The sequence below is a fragment of the Brachyhypopomus gauderio genome, unplaced genomic scaffold (assembly GCF_052324685.1).
Source record: "Brachyhypopomus gauderio isolate BG-103 unplaced genomic scaffold, BGAUD_0.2 sc63, whole genome shotgun sequence".
Lineage (NCBI taxonomy): Eukaryota > Metazoa > Chordata > Actinopteri > Gymnotiformes > Hypopomidae > Brachyhypopomus > Brachyhypopomus gauderio.
Window position 1 is genome coordinate 266,722 of NW_027506884.1, and position 19,553 is coordinate 286,274.

Consider the following 19,553-nt stretch of genomic DNA (forward strand, 5'->3'; position numbering starts at 1 on the left):
GTTGTGTGTCGATAGCAATTTCAAAGAAGCAAACACTTTCACAGCACAAAAGAAGGCTTTTCTGACTTGTGGGTCCTGTAGTTACAGCAGGAGACACGATTGTCAGAAATTAAAGAAAGCAACAACGACGAAGGTGGGATTCGAACCCACGCGTGCTATGCACAATGGATTAGCAGTCCATCGCCTTAACCTCTCGGCCACCTCGTCGTTTGTGGTTGTGTGTCGATTGCGATTTCAAAGATGCAAACACTTTCACAGCACAAAAGCAGCCGTATATGACTTGTGGGTCCTGCACTTACACCAGGAGAAACGATTGTCAGAAATTAAAGAAAGCAACACTGACGAAGGTGGGATTCGAACCCACGCGTGCTATGCACAATGGATTAGCAGTCCATCGCCTTAAACTCTCGGCCACCTCTTCAATTACAGTTGTGTGTCGATTGTGATTTCAAAGATGCAAACACTTTCACAGCACAAAAGGAGGCTTATCTGACTTGTGGGTCCTGCACTTACATCAGGAGACACGATTGTCAGAAATTAAAGAAAGCAACACCAACGAAGGTGGGATTTGAACACACGCGTGCTATGCACAATGGATTAGCAGTCCATCGCCTTAACCTCTCGGCCACCTCGTCCTTTGTGGTTGTGTGTCGATAGCAATTTCAAAGAAGCAAACACTTTCACAGCACAAAAGAAGGCTTTTCTGACTTGTGGGTCCTGTAGTTACAGCAGGAGACATTATGGTCAGAAATTAAAGAAAGCAACACCGACGAAGGTGGGATTTGAACACACGCGTGCTATGGACAATGGATTAGCAGTCCATCGCCTTAACCTCTCGGCCACCTCGTCCTTTGTGGTTGTGTGTCGATAGCAATTTCAAAGAAGCAAACACTTTCACAGCACAAAAGAAGGCTTTTCTGACTTGTGGGTCCTGTAGTTACAGCAGGAGACACTATGGTCAGAAATTAAAGAAAGCAACACCGACGAAGGTGGGATTCGAACCCACGCGTGCTATGCACAATGGATTAGCAGTCCATCGCCTTAACCTCTCGGCCACCTCGTTGTTTGTGGTTGTGTGTCGATAGCAATTTCAAAGAAGCAAACACTTTCACAGAACAAAAGAAGGCTTTTCTGACTTGTGGGTCCTGTAGTTACAGCAGGAGACACGATGGTCAGAAATTAAAGAAAGCAACACCGACGAAGGTGGGATTCGAACCCACGCGTGCTATGCACAATGGACTAGCAGTCCATCGCCTTAACCTCTCGGCCACCTCATCGTTTGTGGTTGTGTGTCGATAGCAATTTCAAAGAAGCAAACACTTTCAGAGCACAAAAGAAGGCTTTTCTGACTTGTGGGTCCTGTAGTTACAGCAGGAGACACGATGGTCAGAAATTAAAGAACGCAACACCGACGAAGGTGGGATTCGAACCCACGCGTGCTATGCACAATGGATTAGCAGTCCATCGCCTTAACCTCTCGGCCACCTCGTCGTTTGTGGTTGTGTGTCGATAGCAATTTCAAAGAAGCAAACACTTTCAGAGCACAAAAGAAGGCTTTTCTGACTTGTGGGTCCTGTAGTTACAGCAGGAGACACGATGGTCAGAAATTAAAGAAAGCAACACCGACGAAGGTGGGATTCGAACCCACGCGTGCTATGCACAATGGATTAGCAGTCCATCGCCTTAACCTCTCGGCCACCTCGTCGTTTGTGGTTGTGTGTCAATTGCGATTTCAAAGATGCAAACACTTTCACAGCACAAAAGGAGGCTTATCTGACTTGTGGGTCCTGCACTTACATCAGGAGACAGGATTGTCAGAAATTAAAGAAAGCAACACCGACGAAGGTGGGATTCGAACCCACGCGTGCTATGCACAATGGATTAGCAGTCCATCGCCTTAACCTCTCGGCCACCTCGTCAATTACAGTTTTGTGTCGATTGCGATTTCAAAGATGCAAACACTTTCACAGCACAAAAGGAGGCTTATCTGACTTGTGGGTCCTGTAGTTACAGCAGGAGACACGATGGTCAGAAATTAAAGAAAGCAACACCGACGAAGGTGGGATTCAAACCCACGCGTGCTATGCACAATGGATTAGCAGTCCATCGCCTTAACCTCTCGGCCACCTCGTCGTTTGTGGTTGTGTGTCGATTGCGATTTCAAAGATGCAAACACTTTCACAGCACAAAAGCAGCCGTATATGACTTGTGGGTCCTGCACTTACACCAGGAGAAACGATTGTCAGAAATTAAAGAAAGCAACACCGACGAAGGTGGGATTCGAACCCACGCGTGCTATGCACAATGGATTAGCAGTCCATCGCCTTAACCTCTCGGCCACCTCGTCAATTACAGTTTTGTGTCGATTGCGATTTCAAAGATGCAAACACTTTCACAGCACAAAAGGAGGCTTATCTGACTTGTGGGTCCTGTAGTTACAGCAGGAGACACGATGGTCAGAAATTAAAGAAAGCAACACCGACGAAGGTGGGATTCGAACCCACGCGTGCTAAGCACAATGGATTAGCAGTCCATCGCCTTAACCTCTCGGCCACCTCGTCGTTTGTGGTTGTGTGTCAATTGCGATTTCAAACATGCAAACACTTTCACAGCACAAAAGGAGGCTTATCTGACTTGTGGGTCCTGCACTTATATGAGGAGACACGATTTTCAGAAATTAAAGAAAGCAACTCCTACGAAGGTGGGATTCGAACCCACGCGTGCTATGCACAATGGATTAGCAGTCCATCGCCTTAACCTCTCGGCCACCTCGTCGTTTGTGGTTGTGTGTCGATAGCAATTTCAAAGAAGCAAACACTTTCACAGCACAAAAGAAGGCTTTTCTGACTTGTGGGTCCTGTAGTTACAGCAGGAGACACGATGGTCAGAAATTAAAGAAAGCAACACCGACGAAGGTGGGATACGAACCCACGCGTGCTATGCACAATGGATTAGCAGTCCATCGCCTTAACCTCTCGGCCACCTCGTCGTTTGTGGTTGTGTGTCAATTGCGATTTCAAAGATGCAAACACTTTCACAGCACAAAAGGAGGCTTATCTGACTTGTGGGTCCTGCACTTATATGAGGAGACACGATTGTCAGAAATTAAAGAAAGCAACACCGACGAAGGTGGGATTCGAACCCACGCGTGCTATGCACAATGGATTAGCAGTCCATCGCCTTAACCTCTCGGCCACCTCGTCATTTGTGGTTGTGTGTCGATTGCGATTTCAAAGATGCAAACACTTTCACAGCACAAAAGGAGGATTCTCTGACTTGTGGGTCCTGCACTTATATCAGGAGACATGATTGTCAGAAATTAAAGAAAGCAACACCGACGAAGGTGGGATTCGAACCCACGCGTGCTATGCACAATGGATTAGCAGCCCTTCGCCTTAACCTCTCGGCCACCTCGTCGTTTGTGGTTGTGTGTCGATAGCAATTTCAAAGAAGCAAACACTTTCACAGCACAAAAGAAGGCTTTTCTGACTTGTGGGTCCTGTAGTTACAGCAGGAGACACGATGGTCAGAAATTAAAGAAAGCAACACCGACGAAGGTGGGATTCGAACCCACGCGTGCTATGCACAATGGATTAGCAGTCCATCGCCTTAACCTCTTGGCCACCTCGTCGTTTGTGGTTGTGTGTCGATAGCAATTTCAAAGAAGCAAACACTTTCACAGCACAAAAGAAGGCTTTTCTGACTTGTGGGTCCTGTAGTTACAGCAGGAGACACGATTGTCAGAAATTAAAGAAAGCAACACCGACGAAGGTGGGATTCGAACCCACGCGTGCTATGCACAATGGATTAGCAGTCCATCGCCTTAACCTCTCGGCCACCTCGTCGTTTGTGGTTGTGTGTCGATTGCGATTTCAAAGATGCAAACACTTTCACAGCACAAAAGCAGCCGTATATGACTTGTGGGTCCTGCACTTACACCAGGAGAAACGATTGTCAGAAATTAAAGAAAGCAACACCGACGAAGGTGGGATTCGAACCCACGCGTGCTATGCACAATGGATTAGCAGTCCATCGCCTTAACCTCTCGGCCACCTCGTCGTTTGTGGTTGTGTGTCGATTGCAATTTCAAAGATGCAAACACTTTCACAGCACAAAAGGAGGCTTCTCTGACTTGTGGGCCCTGTAGTTACAGCAGGAGACACGATGGTCAGAAATTAAAGAAAGCAACACCGACGAAGGTGGGATTCGAACCCACGCGTGCTATGCACAATGGATTAGCAGTCCATCGCCTTAACCTCTCGGCCACCTCGTCGTTTGTGGTGGTGTGTCGATAGCAATTTCAAAGAAGCAAACACTTTCACAGCACAAAAGAAGGCTTTTCTGACTTGTGGGTCCTGTAGTTACAGCAGGAGACACGATTGTCAGAAATTAAAGAAAGCAACACCGACGAAGGTGGGATTCAAACCCACGCGTGCTATGCACAATGGATTAGCAGTCCATCGCCTTAACCTCTCGGCCACCTCGTTGTTTGTGGTTGTGTGTCGATTGCGATTTCAAAGATGCAAACACTTTCACAGCACAAAAGCAGCCGTATATGACTTGTGGGTCCTGCACTTACACCAGGAGAAACGATTGTCAGAAATTAAAGAAAGCAACACTGACGAAGGTGGGATTCGAACCCACGCGTGCTATGCACAATGGATTAGCAGTCCATCGCCTTAAACTCTCGGCCACCTCTTCAATTACAGTTGTGTGTCGATTGTGATTTCAAAGATGCAAACACTTTCACAGCACAAAAGGAGGCTTATCTGACTTGTGGGTCCTGCACTTACATCAGGAGACACGATTGTCAGAAATTAAAGAAAGCAACACCGACGAAGGTGGGATTTGAACACACGCGTGCTATGCACAATGGATCAGCAGTCCATCGCCTTAACCTCTTGGCCACCTCGTCGTTTGTGGTTGTGTGTCGATAGCAATTTCAAAGAAGCAAACACTTTCACAGCACAAAAGAAGGCTTTTCTGACTTGTGGGTCCTGTAGTTACAGCAGGAGACACGATTGTCAGAAATTAAAGAAAGCAACACCGACGAAGGTGGGATTCGAACCCACGCGTGCTATGCACAATGGATTAGCAGTCCATCGCCTTAACCTCTCGGCCACCTCTTCGTTTGTGGTTGTGTGTCGATTGCGATTTCAAAGATGCAAACACTTTCACAGCACAAAAGCAGCCGTATATGACTTGTGGGTCCTGCACTTACACCAGGAGAAACGATTGTCAGAAATTAAAGAAAGCAACACCGACGAAGGTGGGATTCGAACCCACGCGTGCTATGCACAATGGATTAGCAGTGCATCGCCTTAACCTCTCGGCCACCTCGTCGTTTGTGGTTGTGTGTCGATAGCAATTTCAAAGAAGCAAACACTTTCACAGAACAAAAGAAGGCTTTTCTGACTTGTGGGTCCTGTAGTTACAGCAGGAGACACGATGGTCAGAAATTAAAGAAAGCAACACCGACGAAGGTGGGATTCGAACCCACGCGTGCTATGCACAATGGACTAGCAGTCCATCGCCTTAACCTCTCGGCCACCTCGTCGTTTGTGGTTGTGTGTCGATAGCAATTTCAAAGAAGCAAACACTTTCAGAGCACAAAAGAAGGCTTTTCTGACTTGTGGGTCCTGTAGTTACAGCAGGAGACACGATGGTCAGAAATTAAAGAACGCAACACCGACGAAGGTGGGATTCGAACCCACACGTGCTATGCACAATGGATTAGCAGTCCATCGCCTTAACCTCTCGGCCACCTCGTCGTTTGTGGTTGTGTGTCAATTGCGATTTCAAAGATGCAAACACTTTCACAGCACAAAAGGAGGCTTATCTGACTTGTGGGTCCTGCACTTACATCAGGAGACAGGATTGTCAGAAATTAAAGAAAGCAACACCTACGAAGGTGGGATTCGAACCCACGCGTGCTATGCACAATGGATTAGCAGTCCATCGCCTTAACCTCTCGGCCACCTCGTCAATTACAGTTTTGTGTCGATTGCGATTTCAAAGATGCAAACACTTTCACAGCACAAAAGGAGGCTTATCTGACTTGTGGGTCCTGTAGTTACAGCAGGAGACACGATGGTCAGAAATTAAAGAAAGCAACACCGACGAAGGTGGGATTCGAACCCACGCGTGCTAAGCACAATGGATTAGCAGTCCATCGCCTTAACCTCTCGGCCACCTCGTCGTTTGTGGTTGTGTGTCAATTGCGATTTCAAACATGCAAACACTTTCACAGCACAAAAGGAGGCTTATCTGACTTGTGGGTCCTGCACTTATATGAGGAGACACGATTTTCAGAAATTAAAGAAAGCAACTCCTACGAAGGTGGGATTCGAACCCACGCGTGCTATGCACAATGGATTAGCAGTCCATCGCCTTAACCTCTCGGCCACCTCGTCGTTTGTGGTTGTGTGTCGATAGCAATTTCAAAGAAGCAAACACTTTCACAGCACAAAAGAAGGCTTTTCTGACTTGTGGGTCCTGTAGTTACAGCAGGAGACACGATGGTCAGAAATTAAAGAAAGCAACACCGACGAAGGTGGGATTCGAACCCACGCGTGCTATGCACAATGGATTAGCAGTCCATCGCCTTAACCTCTCGGCCACCTCGTCGTTTGTGGTTGTGTGTCAATTGCGATTTCAAAGATGCAAACACTTTCACAGCACAAAAGGAGGCTTATCTGACTTGTGGGTCCTGCACTTATATGAGGAGACACGATTGTCAGAAATTAAAGAAAGCAACACCGACGAAGGTGGGATTCGAACCCACGCGTGCTATGCACAATGGATTAGCAGTCCATCGCCTTAACCTCTCGGCCACCTCGTCATTTGTGGTTGTGTGTCGATTGCGATTTCAAAGATGCAAACACTTTCACAGCACAAAAGGAGGATTCTCTGACTTGTGGGTCCTGCACTTATATCAGGAGACATGATTGTCAGAAATTAAAGAAAGCAACACCGACGAAGGTGGGATTCGAACCCACGCGTGCTATGCACAATGGATTAGCAGCCCTTCGCCTTAACCTCTCGGCCACCTCGTCGTTTGTGGTTGTGTGTCGATAGCAATTTCAAAGAAGCAAACACTTTCACAGCACAAAAGAAGGCTTTTCTGACTTGTGGGTCCTGTAGTTACAGCAGGAGACACGATGGTCAGAAATTAAAGAAAGCAACACCGACGAAGGTGGGATTCGAACCCACGCGTGCTATGCACAATGGATTAGCAGTCCATCGCCTTAACCTCTTGGCCACCTCGTCGTTTGTGGTTGTGTGTCGATAGCAATTTCAAAGAAGCAAACACTTTCACAGCACAAAAGAAGGCTTTTCTGACTTGTGGGTCCTGTAGTTACAGCAGGAGACACGATTGTCAGAAATTAAAGAAAGCAACACCGACGAAGGTGGGATTCGAACCCACGCGTGCTATGCACAATGGATTAGCAGTCCATCGCCTTAACCTCTCGGCCACCTCGTCGTTTGTGGTTGTGTGTCGATTGCGATTTCAAAGATGCAAACACTTTCACAGCACAAAAGCAGCCGTATATGACTTGTGGGTCCTGCACTTACACCAGGAGAAACGATTGTCAGAAATTAAAGAAAGCAACACCGACGAAGGTGGGATTCGAACCCACGCGTGCTATGCACAATGGATTAGCAGTCCATCGCCTTAACCTCTCGGCCACCTCGTCGTTTGTGGTTGTGTGTCGATTGCAATTTCAAAGATGCAAACACTTTCACAGCACAAAAGGAGGCTTCTCTGACTTGTGGGCCCTGTAGTTACAGCAGGAGACACGATGGTCAGAAATTAAAGAAAGCAACACCGACGAAGGTGGGATTCGAACCCACGCGTGCTATGCACAATGGATTAGCAGTCCATCGCCTTAACCTCTCGGCCACCTCGTCGTTTGTGGTGGTGTGTCGATAGCAATTTCAAAGAAGCAAACACTTTCACAGCACAAAAGAAGGCTTTTCTGACTTGTGGGTCCTGTAGTTACAGCAGGAGACACGATTGTCAGAAATTAAAGAAAGCAACACCGACGAAGGTGGGATTCAAACCCACGCGTGCTATGCACAATGGATTAGCAGTCCATCGCCTTAACCTCTCGGCCACCTCGTTGTTTGTGGTTGTGTGTCGATTGCGATTTCAAAGATGCAAACACTTTCACAGCACAAAAGCAGCCGTATATGACTTGTGGGTCCTGCACTTACACCAGGAGAAACGATTGTCAGAAATTAAAGAAAGCAACACTGACGAAGGTGGGATTCGAACCCACGCGTGCTATGCACAATGGATTAGCAGTCCATCGCCTTAAACTCTCGGCCACCTCTTCAATTACAGTTGTGTGTCGATTGTGATTTCAAAGATGCAAACACTTTCACAGCACAAAAGGAGGCTTATCTGACTTGTGGGTCCTGCACTTACATCAGGAGACACGATTGTCAGAAATTAAAGAAAGCAACACCGACGAAGGTGGGATTTGAACACACGCGTGCTATGCACAATGGATTAGCAGTCCATCGCCTTAACCTCTCGGCCACCTCGTCCTTTGTGGTTGTGTGTCGATAGCAATTTCAAAGAAGCAAACACTTTCACAGCACAAAAGAAGGCTTTTCTGACTTGTGGGTCCTGTAGTTACAGCAGGAGACACGATGGTCAGAAATTAAAGAAAGCAACACCGACGAAGGTGGGATTCGAACCCACGCGTGCTATGCACAATGGATTAGCAGTCCATCGCCTTAACCTCTCGGCCACCTCGTCAATTACAGTTGTGTGTCGATTGCGATTTCAAAGATGCAAACACTTTCACAGCACAAAAGGAGGCTTATCTGACTTGTGGGTCCTGTAGTTACAGCAGGAGACACGATGGTCAGAAATTAAAGAAAGCAACACCGACGAAGGTGGGATTCGAACCCACGCGTGCTATGCACAATGGATTAGCAGTCCATCGCCTTAACCTCTCGGCCACTTCGTCGTTTGTGGTTGTGTGTCAATTGCGATTTCAAACATGCAAACACTTTCACAGCACAAAAGGAGGCTTATCTGACTTGTGGGTCCTGCACTTATATGAGGAGACACGATTGTCAGAAATTAAAGAAAGCAACACCTACGAAGGTGGGATTCGAACCCACGCGTGCTATGCACAATGGATTAGCAGTCCATCGCCTTAACCTCTCGGCCACCTCGTCGTTTATGGTTGTGTGTCGATAGCAATTTCAAAGAAGCAAACACTTTCACAGCACAAAAGAAGGCTTTTCTGACTTGTGGGTCCTGTAGTTACAGCAGGAGACACGATGGTCAGAAATTAAAGAAAGCAACACCGACAAAGGTGGGATTCGAACCCACGCGTGCTATGCACAATGGATTAGCAGTCCATCGCCTTAACCTCTCGGCCACCTCGTCGTTTGTGGTTGTGTGTCAATTGCGATTTCAAAGATGCAAACACTTTCACAGCACAAAAGGAGGCTTATCTGACTTGTGGGTCCTGCACTTATATGAGGAGACACGATTGTCAGAAATTAAAGAAAGCAACACCGACGAAGGTGGGATTCGAACCCACGCGTGCTATGCACAATGGATTAGCAGTCCATCGCCTTAACCTCTCGGCCACCTCTTCGTTTGTGGTTGTGTGTCAATTGCGATTTCAAAGATGCAAACACTTTCACAGCACAAAAGGAGGCTTATCTGACTTGTGGGTCCTGCACTTATATCAGGAGACACGAGTGTCAGAAATTAAAGAAAGCAACACCGACTAAGGTGGGATTCGAACCCACGCGTGCTATGCACAATGGATTAGCAGTCCATCGCCTTAACCTCTCGGCCACCTCGTCAATTACAGTTTTGTGTCGATTGCGATTTCAAAGATGCAAACACTTTCACAGCACAAAAGGAGGCTTATCTGACTTGTGGGTCCTGTAGTTACAGCAGGAGACACGATGGTCAGAAATTAAAGAAAGCAACACCGACGAAGGTGGGATTCAAACCCACGCGTGCTATGCACAATGGATTAGCAGTCCATCGCCTTAACCTCTCGGCCACCTCGTCCTTTGTGGTTGTGTGTCGACTGCGATTTCAAAGATGCAAACACTTTCACAGCACAATAGCAGCCGTATATGACTTGTGGGTCCTGCACTTACACCAGGAGAAACGATTGTCAGAAATTAAAGAAAGCAACACTGACGAAGGTGGGATTCGAACCCACGCGTGCTATGCACAATGGATTAGCAGTCCATCGCCTTAACCTCTCGGCCACCTCGTCGTTTGTGGTTGTGTGTCAATTGCGATTTCAAAGATGCAAACACTTTCACAGCACAAAAGGAGGCTTATCTGACTTGTGGGTCCTGCACTTATATGAGGAGACACGATTGTCAGAAATTAAAGAAAGCAACACCGACGAAGGTGGGATTCGAACCCACGCGTGCTATGCACAATGGATTAGCAGTCCATCGCCTTAACCTCTCGGCCACCTCGTCATTTGTGGTTGTGTGTCGATTGCGATTTCAAAGATGCAAACACTTTCACAGCACAAAAGAAGGATTCTCTGACTTGTGGGTCCTGCACTTATATCAGGAGACACGATTGTCAGAAATTAAAGAAAGCAACACCGACGAACGTGGGATTCGAACCCACGCGTGCTATGCACAATGGATTAGCAGCCCTACGCCTTAACCTCTCGGCCACCTCGTCGTTTGTGGTTGTGTGTCGATAGCAATTTCAAAGAAGCAAACACTTTCACAGCACAAAAGGAGGCTTATCTGACTTGTGGGTCCTGCACTTACATCAGGAGACACGATTGTCAGAAATTAAAGAAAGCAACACCGGCGAAAGTGGGATTTGAACACACGCGTGCTATGCACGCTGGATTAGCAGTCCATCGCCTTAACCTCTCGGCCACCTCGTCGTTTGTGGTTGTGTGTCGATAGCAATTTCAAAGAAGCAAACACTTTCACAGCACAAAAGAAGGCTTTTCTGACTTGTGGGTCCTGTAGTTACAGCAGGAGACACGATTGTCAGAAATTAAAGAAAGCAACAACGACGAAGGTGGGATTCGAACCCACGCGTGCTATGCACAATGGATTAGCAGTCCATCGCCTTAACCTCTCGGCCACCTCGTCGTTTGTGGTTGTGTGTCGATTGCGATTTCAAAGATGCAAACACTTTCACAGCACAAAAGCAGCCGTATATGACTTGTGGGTCCTGCACTTACACCAGGAGAAACGATTGTCAGAAATTAAAGAAAGCAACACTGACGAAGGTGGGATTCGAACCCACGCGTGCTATGCACAATGGATTAGCAGTCCATCGCCTTAAACTCTCGGCCACCTCTTCAATTACAGTTGTGTGTCGATTGTGATTTCAAAGATGCAAACACTTTCACAGCACAAAAGGAGGCTTATCTGACTTGTGGGTCCTGCACTTACATCAGGAGACACGATTGTCAGAAATTAAAGAAAGCAACACCAACGAAGGTGGGATTTGAACACACGCGTGCTATGCACAATGGATTAGCAGTCCATCGCCTTAACCTCTCGGCCACCTCGTCCTTTGTGGTTGTGTGTCGATAGCAATTTCAAAGAAGCAAACACTTTCACAGCACAAAAGAAGGCTTTTCTGACTTGTGGGTCCTGTAGTTACAGCAGGAGACATTATGGTCAGAAATTAAAGAAAGCAACACCGACGAAGGTGGGATTTGAACACACGCGTGCTATGGACAATGGATTAGCAGTCCATCGCCTTAACCTCTCGGCCACCTCGTCCTTTGTGGTTGTGTGTCGATAGCAATTTCAAAGAAGCAAACACTTTCACAGCACAAAAGAAGGCTTTTCTGACTTGTGGGTCCTGTAGTTACAGCAGGAGACACTATGGTCAGAAATTAAAGAAAGCAACACCGACGAAGGTGGGATTCGAACCCACGCGTGCTATGCACAATGGATTAGCAGTCCATCGCCTTAACCTCTCGGCCACCTCGTTGTTTGTGGTTGTGTGTCGATAGCAATTTCAAAGAAGCAAACACTTTCACAGAACAAAAGAAGGCTTTTCTGACTTGTGGGTCCTGTAGTTACAGCAGGAGACACGATGGTCAGAAATTAAAGAAAGCAACACCGACGAAGGTGGGATTCGAACCCACGCGTGCTATGCACAATGGACTAGCAGTCCATCGCCTTAACCTCTCGGCCACCTCATCGTTTGTGGTTGTGTGTCGATAGCAATTTCAAAGAAGCAAACACTTTCAGAGCACAAAAGAAGGCTTTTCTGACTTGTGGGTCCTGTAGTTACAGCAGGAGACACGATGGTCAGAAATTAAAGAACGCAACACCGACGAAGGTGGGATTCGAACCCACGCGTGCTATGCACAATGGATTAGCAGTCCATCGCCTTAACCTCTCGGCCACCTCGTCGTTTGTGGTTGTGTGTCGATAGCAATTTCAAAGAAGCAAACACTTTCAGAGCACAAAAGAAGGCTTTTCTGACTTGTGGGTCCTGTAGTTACAGCAGGAGACACGATGGTCAGAAATTAAAGAAAGCAACACCGACGAAGGTGGGATTCGAACCCACGCGTGCTATGCACAATGGATTAGCAGTCCATCGCCTTAACCTCTCGGCCACCTCGTCGTTTGTGGTTGTGTGTCAATTGCGATTTCAAAGATGCAAACACTTTCACAGCACAAAAGGAGGCTTATCTGACTTGTGGGTCCTGCACTTACATCAGGAGACAGGATTGTCAGAAATTAAAGAAAGCAACACCGACGAAGGTGGGATTCGAACCCACGCGTGCTATGCACAATGGATTAGCAGTCCATCGCCTTAACCTCTCGGCCACCTCGTCAATTACAGTTTTGTGTCGATTGCGATTTCAAAGATGCAAACACTTTCACAGCACAAAAGGAGGCTTATCTGACTTGTGGGTCCTGTAGTTACAGCAGGAGACACGATGGTCAGAAATTAAAGAAAGCAACACCGACGAAGGTGGGATTCAAACCCACGCGTGCTATGCACAATGGATTAGCAGTCCATCGCCTTAACCTCTCGGCCACCTCGTCGTTTGTGGTTGTGTGTCGATTGCGATTTCAAAGATGCAAACACTTTCACAGCACAAAAGCAGCCGTATATGACTTGTGGGTCCTGCACTTACACCAGGAGAAACGATTGTCAGAAATTAAAGAAAGCAACACCGACGAAGGTGGGATTCGAACCCACGCGTGCTATGCACAATGGATTAGCAGTCCATCGCCTTAACCTCTCGGCCACCTCGTCGTTTGTGGTTGTGTGTCGATTGCAATTTCAAAGATGCAAACACTTTCACAGCACAAAAGGAGGCTTCTCTGACTTGTGGGTCCTGTAGTTACAGCAGGAGACACGATGGTCAGAAATTAAAGAAAGCAACACCGACGAAGGTGGGATTCGAACCCACGCGTGCTATGCACAATGGATTAGCAGTCCATCGCCTTAACCTCTCGGCCACCTCGTCGTTTGTGGTTGTGTGTCGATAGCAATTTCAAAGAAGCAAACACTTTCACAGCACAAAAGAAGGCTTTTCTGACTTGTGGGTCCTGTAGTTACAGCAGGAGACACGATTGTCAGAAATTAAAGAAAGCAACACCGACGAAGGTGGGATTCAAACCCACGCGTGCTATGCACAATGGATTAGCAGTCCATCGCCTTAACCTCTCGGCCACCTCGTTGTTTGTGGTTGTGTGTCGATTGCGATTTCAAAGATGCAAACACTTTCACAGCACAAAAGCAGCCGTATATGACTTGTGGGTCCTGCACTTACACCAGGAGAAACGATTGTCAGAAATTAAAGAAAGCAACACTGACGAAGGTGGGATTCGAACCCATGCGTGCTATGCACAATGGATTAGCAGTCCATCGCCTTAAACTCTCGGCCACCTCTTCAATTACAGTTGTGTGTCGATTGTGATTTCAAAGATGCAAACACTTTCACAGCACAAAAGGAGGCTTATCTGACTTGTGGGTCCTGCACTTACATCAGGAGACACGATTGTCAGAAATTAAAGAAAGCAACACCAACGAAGGTGGGATTTGAACACACGCGTGCTATGCACAATGGATTAGCAGTCCATCGCCTTAACCTCTCGGCCACCTCGTCCTTTGTGGTTGTGTGTCGATAGCAATTTCAAAGAAGCAAACACTTTCACAGCACAAAAGAAGGATTTTCTGACTTGTGGGTCCTGTAGTTACAGCAGGAGACACGATGGTCAGAAATTAAAGAAAGCAACACCGACGAAGGTGGGATTCGAACCCACGCGTGCTATGCACAATGGATTAGCAGTCCATCGCCTTAACCTCTCGGCCACCTCGTCATTTGTGGTTGTGTGTCGATAGCAATTTCAAAGAAGCAAACACTTTCACAGAACAAAAGAAGGCTTTTCTGACTTGTGGGTCCTGTAGTTACAGCAGGAGACACGATTGTCAGAAATTAAAGAAAGCAACACCGACGAAGGTGGGATTCGAACCCACGCGTGCTATGCACAATGGATTAGCAGTTCATCGCCTTAACCTCTCGGCCACCTCGTCGTTTGTGATTGTGTGTCGATTGCGATTTCAAAGATGCAAACACTTTCACAGCACAAAAGCAGCCGTATATGACTTGTGGGTCCTGCACTTACACCAGGAGAAACGATTGTCAGAAATTAAAGAAAGCAACACCGACGAAGGTGGGATTCGAACCCACGCGTGCTATGCACAATGGATTAGCAGTCCATCGCCTTAACCTCTCGGCCACCTCGTTGTTTGTGGTTGTGTGTCGATTGCGATTTCAAAGATGCAAACACTTTCACAGCACAAAAGGAGGCTTCTCTGACTTGTGGATCCTGCACTTATATCAGGAGACACGATTGTCAGAAATTAAAGATAGCAACACCAACGAAGGTGGGATTTGAACACACGCGTGCTATGCACAATGGATTAGCAGTCCATCGCCTTAACCTCTCGGCCACCTCGTCTTTTGTGGTTGTGTGTCGATAGCAATTTCAAAGAAGCAAACACTTTCACAGCACAAAAGAAGGCTTTTCTGACTTGTGGGTCCTGTAGTTACAGCAGGAGACACGATGGTCAGAAATTAAAGAAAGCAACACCGACGAAGGTGGGATTCAAACCCACGCGTGCTATGCACAATGGATTAGCAGTCCATCGCCTTAACCTCTCGGCCACCTCGTCCTTTGTGGTTGTGTGTCGATTGCGATTTCAAAGATGCAAACACTTTCACAGCACAAAAGGAGCCGTATATGACTTGTGGGTCCTGCACTTACACCAGGAGAAACGATTGTCAGAAATTAAAGAAAGCAACACTGACGAAGGTGGGATTCGAACCCACGCGTGCTATGCACAATGGATTAGCAGTCCATCGCCTTAAACTCTCGGCCACCTCTTCAATTACAGTTGTGTGTCGATTGTGATTTCAAAGATGCAAACACTTTCACAGCACAAAAGCAGCCGTATATGACTTGTGGGTCCTGCACTTACACCAGGAGAAACGATTGTCAGAAATTAAAGAAAGCAACACCGACGAAGGTGGGATTCGAACCCACGCGTGCTATGCACAATGGATTAGCAGTCCATCGCCTTAACCTCTCGGCCACCTCGTTGTTTGTGGTTGTGTGTCGATTGCGATTTCAAAGATGCAAACACTTTCACAGCACAAAAGGAGGCTTCTCTGACTTGTGGATCCTGCACTTATATCAGGAGACACGATTGTCAGAAATTAAAGATAGCAACACCAACGAAGGTGGGATTCGAACCCACGCGTGCTATGCACAATGGATTAGCAGTCCATCCCCTTAACCTCTCGGCCACCTCGTCGTTTGTGGTTGTGTGTCGATTGCGATTTCAAAGAAGCAAACACTTTCACAGAACAAAAGAAGGCTTTTCTGACTTGTGGGTCCTGTAGTTACAGCAGGAGACACGATTGTCAGAAATTAAAGAAAGCAACACCGACGAAGGTGGGATTCGAACCCACGCGTGCTATGCACAATGGATTAGCAGTTCATCGCCTTAACCTCTCGGCCACCTCGTCGTTTGTGGTTGTGTGTCGATTGCGATTTCAAAGATGCAAACACTTTCACAGCACAAAAGCAGCCGTATATGACTTGTGGGTCCTGCACTTACACCAGGAGAAACGATTGTCAGAAATTAAAGAAAGCAACACCGACGAAGGTGGGATTCGAACCCACGCGTGCTATGCACAATGGATTAGCAGTCCATCGCCTTAACCTCTCGGCCACCTCGTTGTTTGTGGTTGTGTGTCGATTGCGATTTCAAAGATGCAAACACTTTCACAGCACAAAAGGAGGCTTCTCTGACTTGTGGATCCTGCACTTATATCAGGAGACACGATTGTCAGAAATTAAAGATAGCAACACCAACGAAGGTGGGATTCGAACCCACGCGTGCTATGCACAATGGATTAGCAGTCCATCCCCTTAACCTCTCGGCCACCTCGTCGTTTGTGGTTGTGTGTCGATTGCGATTTCAAAGAAGCAAACACTTTCACAGAACAAAAGAAGGCTTTTCTGACTTGTGGGTCCTGTAGTTACAGCAGGAGACACGATTGTCAGAAATTAAAGAAAGCAACACCGACGAAGGTGGGATTCGAACCCACGCGTGCTATGCACAATGGATTAGCAGTTCATCGCCTTAACCTCTCGGCCACCTCGTCGTTTGTGGTTGTGTGTCGATTGCGATTTCAAAGATGCAAACACTTTCACAGCACAAAAGCAGCCGTATATGACTTGTGGGTCCTGCACTTACACCAGGAGAAACGATTGTCAGAAATTAAAGAAAGCAACACCGACGAAGGTGGGATTCGAACCCACGCGTGCTATGCACAATGGATTAGCAGTCCATCGCCTTAACCTCTCGGCCACCTCGTTGTTTGTGGTTGTGTGTCGATTGCGATTTCAAAGATGCAAACACTTTCACAGCACAAAAGCAGCCGTATATGACTTGTGGGTCCTGCACTTACACCAGGAGAAACGATTGTCAGAAATTAAAGAAAGCAACACTGACGAAGGAGGGATTCGAACCCACGCGTGCTATGCACAATGGATTAGCAGTCCATCGCCTTAAACTCTCGGCCACCTCTTCAATTACAGTTGTGTGTCGATTGTGATTTCAAAGAAGCAAACACTTTCAGAGCACAAAAGAAGGCTTTTCTGACTTGTGGGTCCTGTAGTTACAGCAGGAGACACGATGGTCAGAAATTAAAGAAAGCAACACCGACGAAGGTGGGATTCGAACCCACGCGTGCTATGCACAATGAATTAGCAGTCCATCGCCTTAACCTCTCGGCCACCTCGTCGTTTGTGGTTGTGTGTCGATAGCAATTTCAAAGAAGCAAACACTTTCAGAGCACAAAAGAAGGCTTTTCTGACTTGTGGGTCCTGTAGTTACAGCAGGAGACACGATGGTCAGAAATTAAAGAAAGCAACACCGACGAAGGTGGGATTCGAACACACGCGTGCTATGCACAATGGATTAGCAGTCCATCGCCTTAACCTCTCGGCCACCTCGTCGTTTGTGGTTGTGTGTCAATTGCGATTTCAAAGATGCAAACACTTTCACAGCACAAAAGGAGGCTTATCTGACTTGTGGGTCCTGCACTTACATCAGGAGACAGGATTGTCAGAAATTAAAGAAAGCAACACCGACGAAGGTGGGATTCGAACCCACGCGTGCTATGCACAATGGATTAGCAGTCCATCGCCTTAACCTCACGGCCACCTCGTCAATTACAGTTTTGTGTCGATTGCGATTTCAAAGATGCAAACACTTTCACAGCACAAAAGGAGGCTTATCTGACTTGTGGGTCCTGTAGTTACAGCAGGAGACACGATGGTCAGAAATTAAAGAAAGCAACACCGACGAAGGTGGGATTCAAACACACGCGTGCTATGCACAATGGATTAGCAGTCCATCGCCTTAACCTCTCGGCCACCTCGTCCTTTGTGGTTGTGTGTCGATAGCAATTTCAAAGAAGCAAACACTTTCACAGCACAAAAGAAGGCTTTTCTGACTTGTGGGTCCTGTAGTTACAGCAGGAGACACGATGGTCAGAAATTAAAGAAAGCAACACCGACGAAGGTGGGATTCGAACCCACGCGTGCTATGCACAATGGATTAGCAGTCCATCGCCTTAACCTCTCGGCCACCTCGTCGTTTGTGGTTGTGTGTCGATAGCAATTTCAAAGAAGCAAACACTTTCACAGAACAAAAGAAGGCTTTTCTGACTTGTGGGTCCTGTAGTTACAGCAGGAGACACGATTGTCAGAAATTAAAGAAAGCAACACCGACGAAGGAGGGATTCGAACCCACGCGTGCTATGCACAATGGATTAGCAGTCCATCGCCTTAAACTCTCGGCCACCTCTTCAATTACAGTTGTGTGTCGATTGTGATTTCAAAGAAGCAAACACTTTCAGAGCACAAAAGAAGGCTTTTCTGACTTGTGGGTCCTGTAGTTACAGCAGGAGACACGATTGTCAGAAATTAAAGAAAGCAACACCGACGAAGGTGGGATTCGAACCCACGCGTGCTATGCACAATGGATTAGCAGTTCATCGCCTTAACCTCTCGGCCACCTCGTCGTTTGTGGTTGTGTGTCGATTGCGATTTCAAAGATGCAAACACTTTCACAGCACAAAAGCAGCCGTATATGACTTGTGGGTCCTGCACTTACACCAGGAGAAACGATTGTCAGAAATTAAAGAAAGCAACACCGACAAAGGTGGGATTCGAACCCACGCGTGCTATGCACAATGGATTAGCAGTCCATCGCCTTAACCTCTCGGCCACCTCGTTGTTTGCGGTTGTGTGTCGATTGCGATTTCAAAGATGCAAACACTTTCACAGCACAAAAGGAGGCTTCTCTGACTTGTGGATCCTGCACTTATATCAGGAGACACGATTGTCAGAAATTAAAGATAGCAACACCGACGAAGGTGGGATTCGAACCCACGCGTGCTATGCACAATGGATTAGCAGTCCATCCCCTTAACCTCTCGGCCACCTCGTCGTTTGTGGTTCTGTGTCGATTGCGATTTCAAAGATGCAAACACTTTCACAGCACAAAAGCAGCCGTATATGACTTGTGGGTCCTGCACTTACACCAGGAGAAACGATTGTCAGAAATTAAAGAAAGCAACACTGACGAAGGAGGGATTCGAACCCACGCGTGCTATGCACAATGGATTAGCAGTCCATCGCCTTAAACTCTCGGCCACCTCTTCAATTACAGTTGTGTGTCGATTGTGATTTCAAAGAAGCAAACACTTTCAGAGCACAAAAGAAGGCTTTTCTGACTTGTGGGTCCTGTAGTTACAGCAGGAGACACGATGGTCAGAAATTAAAGAAAGCAACACCGACGAAGGTGGGATTCGAACCCACGCGTGCTATGCACAATGAATTAGCAGTCCATCGCCTTAACCTCTCGGCCACCTCGTCGTTTGTGGTTGCGTGTCGATAGCAATTTCAAAGAAGCAAACACTTTCAGAGCACAAAAGAAGGCTTTTCTGACTTGTGGGTCCTGT

At 47.0% G+C, this 19,553-nt stretch overlaps 10 non-coding genes across 10 annotated transcripts; all 10 read right to left on the reverse strand.

The window, feature by feature from the left end:
• Window positions 1-125: 125 nt before the first annotated feature.
• trnas-gcu (transfer RNA serine (anticodon GCU)) lies at window positions 126-207 on the reverse strand. The gene has a single exon. It is a non-coding gene; the product is annotated as a tRNA-Ser (tRNA).
• A 1,202-nt stretch (window positions 208-1,409) lies between these two features.
• On the reverse strand, window positions 1,410-1,491 carry trnas-gcu (transfer RNA serine (anticodon GCU)). Its single transcript has one exon. It is a non-coding gene; the product is annotated as a tRNA-Ser (tRNA).
• Window positions 1,492-1,623: 132 nt separating this feature from the next.
• On the reverse strand, window positions 1,624-1,705 carry trnas-gcu (transfer RNA serine (anticodon GCU)). The gene has a single exon. It is a non-coding gene; the product is annotated as a tRNA-Ser (tRNA).
• Window positions 1,706-1,837: 132 nt separating this feature from the next.
• trnas-gcu (transfer RNA serine (anticodon GCU)) lies at window positions 1,838-1,919 on the reverse strand. Its single transcript has one exon. It is a non-coding gene; the product is annotated as a tRNA-Ser (tRNA).
• A 346-nt stretch (window positions 1,920-2,265) lies between these two features.
• trnas-gcu (transfer RNA serine (anticodon GCU)) lies at window positions 2,266-2,347 on the reverse strand. Its single transcript has one exon. It is a non-coding gene; the product is annotated as a tRNA-Ser (tRNA).
• A 132-nt stretch (window positions 2,348-2,479) lies between these two features.
• On the reverse strand, window positions 2,480-2,561 carry trnas-gcu (transfer RNA serine (anticodon GCU)). The gene has a single exon. It is a non-coding gene; the product is annotated as a tRNA-Ser (tRNA).
• A 560-nt stretch (window positions 2,562-3,121) lies between these two features.
• Window positions 3,122-3,203, reverse strand: trnas-gcu (transfer RNA serine (anticodon GCU)). The gene has a single exon. It is a non-coding gene; the product is annotated as a tRNA-Ser (tRNA).
• Window positions 3,204-3,763: 560 nt separating this feature from the next.
• On the reverse strand, window positions 3,764-3,845 carry trnas-gcu (transfer RNA serine (anticodon GCU)). Its single transcript has one exon. It is a non-coding gene; the product is annotated as a tRNA-Ser (tRNA).
• Window positions 3,846-6,117: 2,272 nt separating this feature from the next.
• On the reverse strand, window positions 6,118-6,199 carry trnas-gcu (transfer RNA serine (anticodon GCU)). The gene has a single exon. It is a non-coding gene; the product is annotated as a tRNA-Ser (tRNA).
• Window positions 6,200-10,183: 3,984 nt separating this feature from the next.
• trnas-gcu (transfer RNA serine (anticodon GCU)) lies at window positions 10,184-10,265 on the reverse strand. The gene has a single exon. It is a non-coding gene; the product is annotated as a tRNA-Ser (tRNA).
• Window positions 10,266-19,553: the final 9,288 nt, after the last annotated feature.